This window comes from Myotis daubentonii, chromosome 1, assembly GCF_963259705.1.
Source record: "Myotis daubentonii chromosome 1, mMyoDau2.1, whole genome shotgun sequence".
Classification (NCBI taxonomy): domain Eukaryota; kingdom Metazoa; phylum Chordata; class Mammalia; order Chiroptera; family Vespertilionidae; genus Myotis; species Myotis daubentonii.
This window is the reverse complement of record NC_081840.1, coordinates 98,763,847-98,771,668: the sequence shown is the minus strand read 5'-3', so window position 1 is coordinate 98,771,668 and position 7,822 is coordinate 98,763,847.

The following is a 7,822-nucleotide window of genomic DNA, read 5'->3' as shown; positions in this document are numbered from 1 at the left end:
GTTTATTGTCTTGTTACATCCGTATTTATACCAGTTGATTTTAATCCTGTCAATTTCTATTACAAAGGTTAGGGCGTTTCTTATCTCCATTCCAGGGAGTAAAGATTATGTAGCTTAAGCATGATTGTTTGTAGTGATTAACTACCCGCCTGGCACTTAGTTAAGGAGTTTCATCCCCTCCCTGACTTCAGGGAAAAATTCCTACCTGGGGAAACAACCTTTCTAGGAGAGGCATCCCCTCCCTGACTTCAGGGAAAAATTCCTACCTGGGGAAACAACCTTTCTCAGAGAGGTGACCTTGGTTAAAACACACAGCGCTAAGGGGAGCAAACATATTAAGAACAGTATGCTATATACGCCAGGTCCCTTGAAACATATGCTGTGCAGATGTTTCTTTCCTGCAGCGACTGTGTCAAGCAGCAAGGATGGACCGGCTTCCGGCAAATTCCCCCTTTTTTATTTTTTAAATGCTCACGCATGCAAATCAGTGGCCACCTCTCAGATTGGGCCATTTAAGTCTCGGAAGAAGAATGGCAAGCAATGATAGTGAGCATAGCTATAAACATAGTGGATGGAGCGCAGAAGGAGCCCCATTCCTGTAGAAGGTTGCCAGCCTCTTCAGTCAAGGGATTTCAGCTGTCCTCAAGTTATTGGTTTGATTGTCTTTGTTGGTCTGGCTAGCGGGCGGCATCACTGGCGACAGGCTTCCCGAAGCATCTGCAAGTTGAAGGACTGCATCAAAGGGTCCATCAGGGCCGTGGTTGATGGTGGTGTCGATGTCCGAGAAGGAGTAAGCTGTGCCTTCTGGATCCAGCTGATATGGAAAATGGAGGGTAGTAGAAAAAGAGAAAGCAAAAGAACTACAAGGCATGGAAGTGTTTAGAAAAAAGAGGGAGAAGAAAGGGAAGAAGGCAGCATCCTGACACAGCCCTTTCCTTCAGCTTCCCCTTTCCCTGTGGTCCCAGGTAGAAATGGGAAACAAGTCCTGTTACAGTGAGAGGGCAGCTGCTGTCAGCCAGTCTCTGTCTTTACCTGGGTCCCGATCTGAGCTGGGCATGGGAAGCAGGAAGCAGCCATGGGGACAGGAGACCTTCCTCAGAAGGGGTGAGTGTTCAAGCCCCTGCACCATTGGGGAGGGGGGTCTGTGCCCCACCTTTGTTGCACCCCAAGTTTTCTCCTACTGGCCCCCGACTGTGCCTGTCTTAGGTTGCCCCACCCTGTGGAGTCTTACCCGTCGTTGACTACCAGCCATCTCTGGGCCAAGTAGGGTGATGTGAGGTTCAGTTTTGTCTCCTAGATAGCCTATGTCCCTCTGGCCTCCATGCCCAGCAACTGCCTTTGGATTCCCTCGCCTGCTGGCGGGGCTCTGGCATTGATCATAGGGAACTCAGGTTTCTTCTCTAGAGAGGGCCCAGCTTACGCCATTGGGCCAGAGACATATCCATGGTACCAGCCACCATGAGGCTTCAACCTCAGCATGAACAGAGAGCTCAGGCAACAGCTATGGGCAATTGGATTGTAAGAAGAGGGTCCCTCTTGGCACAAGGGTAAGAGGCACCAATACAGGACAAAGGAGAGTCCTGGAACAGGGCTTTCTCAGCCCAGGATGTCAGGCTCTTGGCACAAGACAACTCCATGTATGGGGCATATACCAGACACCCCCTAGTCATGGCAGAAAAGGGAGGTGCCCTTCCTGGAACAGTAGGGTAGGGAGATTCTAGAAAAGGCTGTGTTCAGGAAAGAAGGAGAAAGGCCAAAGAACCAGCAAACAAGTAGTTAGATTTTTAAAGGAAAAAGGAAAGGAGATGTGGGGCAAAGCTGAGACATGTGGAAAGACAAAAAGGAGGCACATGTGATCCTCCCAATGGACAGATAGTTCCAGCTCAGGGCTGCACATCTGCTGCAGACGGGCACTGGTCAGGTGTGCTATGATGAGGCAGAGATGGCGGGCGGTGAGACATAAGGTCGGACTAGACGGTCTGGAATCCACACAGGTGAGTCTGCGTCCTGTGGAAATATACAAGCATATCCTCTCCCCTGGGTTAAAAGTACATCAGGTCCCTTCCAGGCTCCTGTAAGCAAGTCTCTCCATTTGACGAGGGCTTTAGGTTTAGATAGATCAGGGTTCCAATGCCTGTACATCGGGGAATTTCCCTCAGAATCTACATTTAGTATATTAATTACAAATTGAGCATGTTGTAGAACATGATGAGGAGAGGAATATTTAAACTCATTTTCTTGTAATTTTTTAATTTGTGTTTTTAAAGTTTGGTGAGCCCTTTCTACTATTGCTTGGCCTTGAGGATTGTAGGGTATTCCTGTAGTATGTGCGATGCCGAATGTAGAGCATAAGTTTTTAAAAGCTCTAGAGGTATAGGCAGGCCCATTGTCAGTTTTAAGTGCCCTTGGTATTCCTAGGTAGGAAAAGCATTGGAATAGATGTTGACTTACATCTTTAAAGGCTTCTCCTGTACGTGCAGAAGCAAGGATAACATGAGAAAAGGTATCAATACAAACATGCACATAGCAAAGTTTGCCAAAAGATGGGACATGAGTAATATCCATCTGCCATAAGTCACAGGGTCTAAGTCCTCTTGGATTAACTCCAGTAGCAGGGCTAGGAAAATGAGTAGGACAATGGCCGCAGTCACGCACAATACTTCGAGCAGCTTCTCTAGATATGCGATAATATAGACGGAGAGCAGAAGCATTTTGATGGTGAATGGCATGAGACCGCCGGGCTTCTTCTAGAGCTGTACAAACTACTGGGCGAGTTAGTAAATCCGCCTGATAATTTCCTTCGCTTAAGGGTCCTGGTAGGCAGGAATGAGCTCTAATATGTCCAATATAGAAAGCCTTTTCTCGTTTGTGAATGCAAGTTTGTAGCTGAGTTAACAAAGAGAAAATGGCTGTTCTTCCTTGTGGGAGAGAGGCGGTCTCAATATGAGGAAATAATTTAACTATATATTGAGAGTCAGTGTACAAGTTAAAGGGAACCTGTTGCAATTGTTCAAAAGCATAAATGACTGCCAAAAGCTCTGTTCTCTGAGCTGACGTCTCTAGAGTTTGTTGAACATGGGTTATTGAGTCAATGATTGTTACTGCCCTACCATTAGAGGAACCATCTGTGAATACTAAGGAGGCAGGAGGTGATAATGGTTCTTTTGAACATTTAATAGGAAATATAAACGGATGTAGGGAGAGAAATTGCAATATAGGTGATCTTGGCAAATGATGTAAAATTTGCCCTGGGAAGTTACCTATAGCTATTTGCCACTCTTCTTCAAATTGTAATAGTGTGTCTAATTGTTCTCTTTTATAAGGTATTATTATCTCAGTAACTTCTCTTCCAAAGAGTTCGATACTGCGTCGTCTACCTTTGATAATGAGAGTGGCCACTAGGGAGGGATAGGGTGGTACAATCTTCCTAGGAGTGACAGGTAAATGTATCCATTCTAATGGTCCTTCCTGCCACAAGCATCCTGTAGGAGTATATTTAGTGGCTAGAATAATTAAGTCCCAAGATTTGGAATAATCTAGATACTGTAGTTGCTGTTTATTGATGGCCTGTTCTATTTTTGCTATAGCCTTTTCTCCTTCTACAGTTAATTGTCGGGGAGACTTAGGGTTAGAATCTCCCTTTAAAATGTCAAATAGAGGTTTTAAGTCAAGAGTGGTTATCTTTAGATATGGCCTGACCCAGTTGATATCACCTAATAGTTTCTGATAATCATTCAATGTGTTTAAATGATCTTTTCTTAATTGTAGAGGCTGATGGGTGATAGTAGAGGTATGTAATATTCTGCCTAAGTATGAAAAAGAAGGTTCAGTCTGAATATTTTCTGGGGCTATTTTTAGACCATGTTCTTCTAAAGCAAGGATGGTCTGAGTAAGAATTTCCTGTAAAGTAGCCCGATCTTTATGAGCTAGTAAAATATCATCCATATAATGAATAAGATATAGATCTGAAAATTTCTTTCTAATAACTTGCAATGCCTGATCTACAAACTTTTGACATAATGTAGGACTATTTTTCATCCCTTGTGGGAGAACCTTCCATTGGTATCTCTGATAAGGCTGTTTAAAGTTTTCTGATGGTATGCTGAATGCGAATCTTTGACAATCAGCTGGGTGAAGAGGTATAGTGAAAAAACAATCCTGTAAGTCAATAACAACAACACAATACTCCTGTGGAATTGCCACAGGGGAGGGCAATTCAGGTTGTAAGGAGCCCATATCTTCCATGGTGGCATTTATGGCTCTTAGATCTTGCAAAAGTCTCCACTTGCCTGATTTCTTTCTTATTACAAATATGGGTGTGTTCCAGGGACTATTTGATGGCTCTATATGTCCCTCTGCTAATTGCTGATCAATTAATTGTCGGGCTGCTGATATTTTCTCAGATGTTAAGGGCCATTGCTCAACCCATACTGGTTGTGACGATTTCCAGACTATGGGATCAGCAGTCCTAAGGGCAATGGCCCCAATTACAGATCCTGTCGAGGAGTGTGAGGTATTACTTTCCTTTCCTAATCCCTTTCCTGGATTAAATCTCGTGTCTAGCATCTGTGATGTTACTCTATCACTGGGGCTATATAATACAACTCCCATTTGAGACAAGATATCTCTTCCCCATAATGTAAAGGGGATAGTCGTAATTACATAGGGACAGAATGTTCCTGAATGTTGATCTTCATCAGCCCAAGTTAGACTCTGAGAACTCTTTTTTACATTAGATGCCTTGCCTAGTCCTACTAGGGAAGTGGAGGTGGTGTGCGTGGGCCATGAAGAGGGCCAATCCTTCCCTGCTATGCAGGAAACATCTGCTCCTGTGTCCAATAGACCTTCAATTGGTTTTCCCTGAATTTGTAAAATTTTTGTAGGTCTAGTAGCATGGATTTCTTGTATCCAAAATGCTGCATCGCTAGATCCAAAGCCTCCGGCCCCTCTAGCTTCCTGGGTAACAGCTGTCCCTATTTTATGTATTGGTAACAGGATTAATTGGGCAATTCTCTGGTTGGGCTGAATCTGTATAGTTGTGGTGGGTGGGGAAAGTAAAATCTGTATTTCTCCTGTGTAGTCTGCATCAACAACTCCTGGGATGACTAAGATCCCCTGTAAGGAGGTGGAGCTCCGCCCTAATATTAAACCTACAGTTCCCTCAGGCAGCGGCCCAGACACTCCTGTAGGAATGGCTGCTACTGGGGAGTCTGGGGTTAGTATTGCGTGGGTGGTTGAGTGGAGGTCCAATCCTGCACTGCCTGGGGTTGCCCTGAAGAGGTCACTGATTGATCGAAATTTGCAAAGGGGTTGAAGGTTGATGCCCCTATTATTGCAGGGGCCTGGGGCTGGCCCCTTCTCAAGTTTCCCAATTGAGGTGATGGGATATAACCTCCTTGGGAGCTATTTGTAGAGTTTAAAGGCTGACCATTTTTATGGTATTTTGATCTACATTCCTTTGCCCAATGGAATCCTTTCTGACATCGGGGACAAACGGTTTTTGGAGGATTAATATTATTCCCTAATCTATTTCCAGGCTGTCGAGGAGCTTGCCATCTGGCCTGAGTATTATTATTATTTTTATTTGGGCATTCTCTGCTAAAGTGCCCAGATAAGCCACAAGAGTAGCAGTTCATATTTCTTTTATTACCTGTATTATTGCTGGCTTGTCCTATAGCCTGTACATATTGAGGGTATGTCTCCCCTTTGAGAGCTGCAGCTATAGCTACACCCTGTATAAATGCTGGACTTACATCAGCACACTGTTTTATAAAATCATTTATAGTTCCTGTTCTGCGAATCGGCCTTAATAAAGCCTGACAGGTATTATTAGCATTTTCAAAAGCCAGTTGTTTGATTAGGATATCGGCTGCCTCTTTGTTATTGATTACTCTCTTGACTGCCTGCATGAGGCGAGAAAGGAAATCCTGATATGGTTCCTCGACCTTCTGTTTAACCTCTGTAAGGGTGGTTGTTTTTCCTGCTGTACAAGGTAGGGATTTCCAGGCACTTACTGCACAACTGGTTACTTTGGTAAGTGCCTCTGTGGGCATATTCATTTGCTCCTCAGCCGTGTTAAAATCACCTTCTCCTAATATCATGTCTAGGGTTATTCCTTTTCTGGTTTTTTCGCTAGTGGCTACAGCTTTCTTAGCAAGATCATCATATTCAGTTTTCCATAATAAGTAATCGCCTCCTGAGAGACAGGATTTACAAACCTGTGACCAATCATAAGGAGTCATCCATTTACTGGCTAGGGTTTCTACCAAGGTTTGTGTGTAAGGAGCTAGAGGTCCATATTCAGAGCAGGCCAATTTTAATTCTTTAAGTACTTTGTAAGGTATAGGCTCCAAGGTGGGGTTTCTATTCCCACCAGACTCATTCTCATATGTAACTGGGAAGCAGAGTGAGAATTCAAGATCTCCATTAGCTTCAGCTTCTCTTATCGCCCTTTGAAATTTAGACATGGAGCTCCTAGGAGCCACAGGACCTGGTTTAGGCTTCCTTTCTAATTTGGGGAGCCTGTTTTGAATGGGAGGGCCACTCTCCTCTCTACTGACTGGAAAGGACCAATGGTCATGTTTATGATATTTATTCTCCTCCCAATCAGTAGGCATAGCTAAATTGCTTTTAGATTGAGCTGAAGACAATGATGATGTATCCTCTCTGGGTGGAGCCGAGGGACTATTTAAATTTTGAGAAAGTTCAACCGTTTTTGCCTCTGGTGCCAAGGTGTCACAGATTGATTCCCAGAGGGAAAAGAAACATGGCAGGACCTCGTCAGATTCATGGTGTTTCTTTAATTGCTTTCCTACTTCAACCCAAGTTTTTAAATTAACAGTTCCATCCTCTGGAAGCCATTGACATACTTCTTCTATAAAACTTTCTGTCTCACTGGGAGTAACCTTAACTCCAATTCTGCTAGTAAGCATATGCGTTAAAAGATTAATACAAAGTCTTTTTTCTTTAGACTCAGTATGACCCATCCTGTCAATCTAAGTTTTGTACTAACTACCCGCTTACCCTACTTATCCTCTATAGGGGGGGTCTGAAGCACCCTACGGTGCAGTCCTATCCGTCCCAAGTACGGGGGGACTTACCTAAGGGAACCCTGTTCGGGCGCCAGATGCTGGGGTCCAACCCCAGCAGGTCCAGGGGTTCCCAAAGGCGTAGACGGAGTCGGCAAAGAAGGAAGGACACGGAGACAGCGTTCAGTTGATCAGCAGCCTAGCCAGGATCTCCAGCCAAGTTCTGGTCTTGATCTCCAGAGAGGTTCTGCTGTTTATTGTCTTGTTACATCCGTATTTATACCAGTTGATTTTAATCCTGTCAATTTCTATTACAAAGGTTAGGGCGTTTCTTATCTCCATTCCAGGGAGTAAAGATTATGTAGCTTAAGCATGATTGTTTGTAGTGATTAACTACCCGCCTGGCACTTAGTTAAGGAGTTTCATCCCCTCCCTGACTTCAGGGAAAAATTCCTACCTGGGGAAACAACCTTTCTAGGAGAGGCATCCCCTCCCTGACTTCAGGGAAAAATTCCTACCTGGGGAAACAACCTTTCTCGGAGAGGTGACCTTGGTTAAAACACACAGCGCTAAGGGGAGCAAACATATTAAGAACAGTATGCTATATACGCCAGGTCCCTTGAAACATATGCTGTGCAGATGTTTCTTTCCTGCAGCGACTGTGTCAAGCAGCAAGGATGGACCGGCTTCCGGCACAATAACTCTCATCACTCTCTTTATTAGTCATAGAATTTTGATTTTTATTCAGACCCACAATGGTGCCCACTTTAAATGACTACATTTTCCAGCCTCCC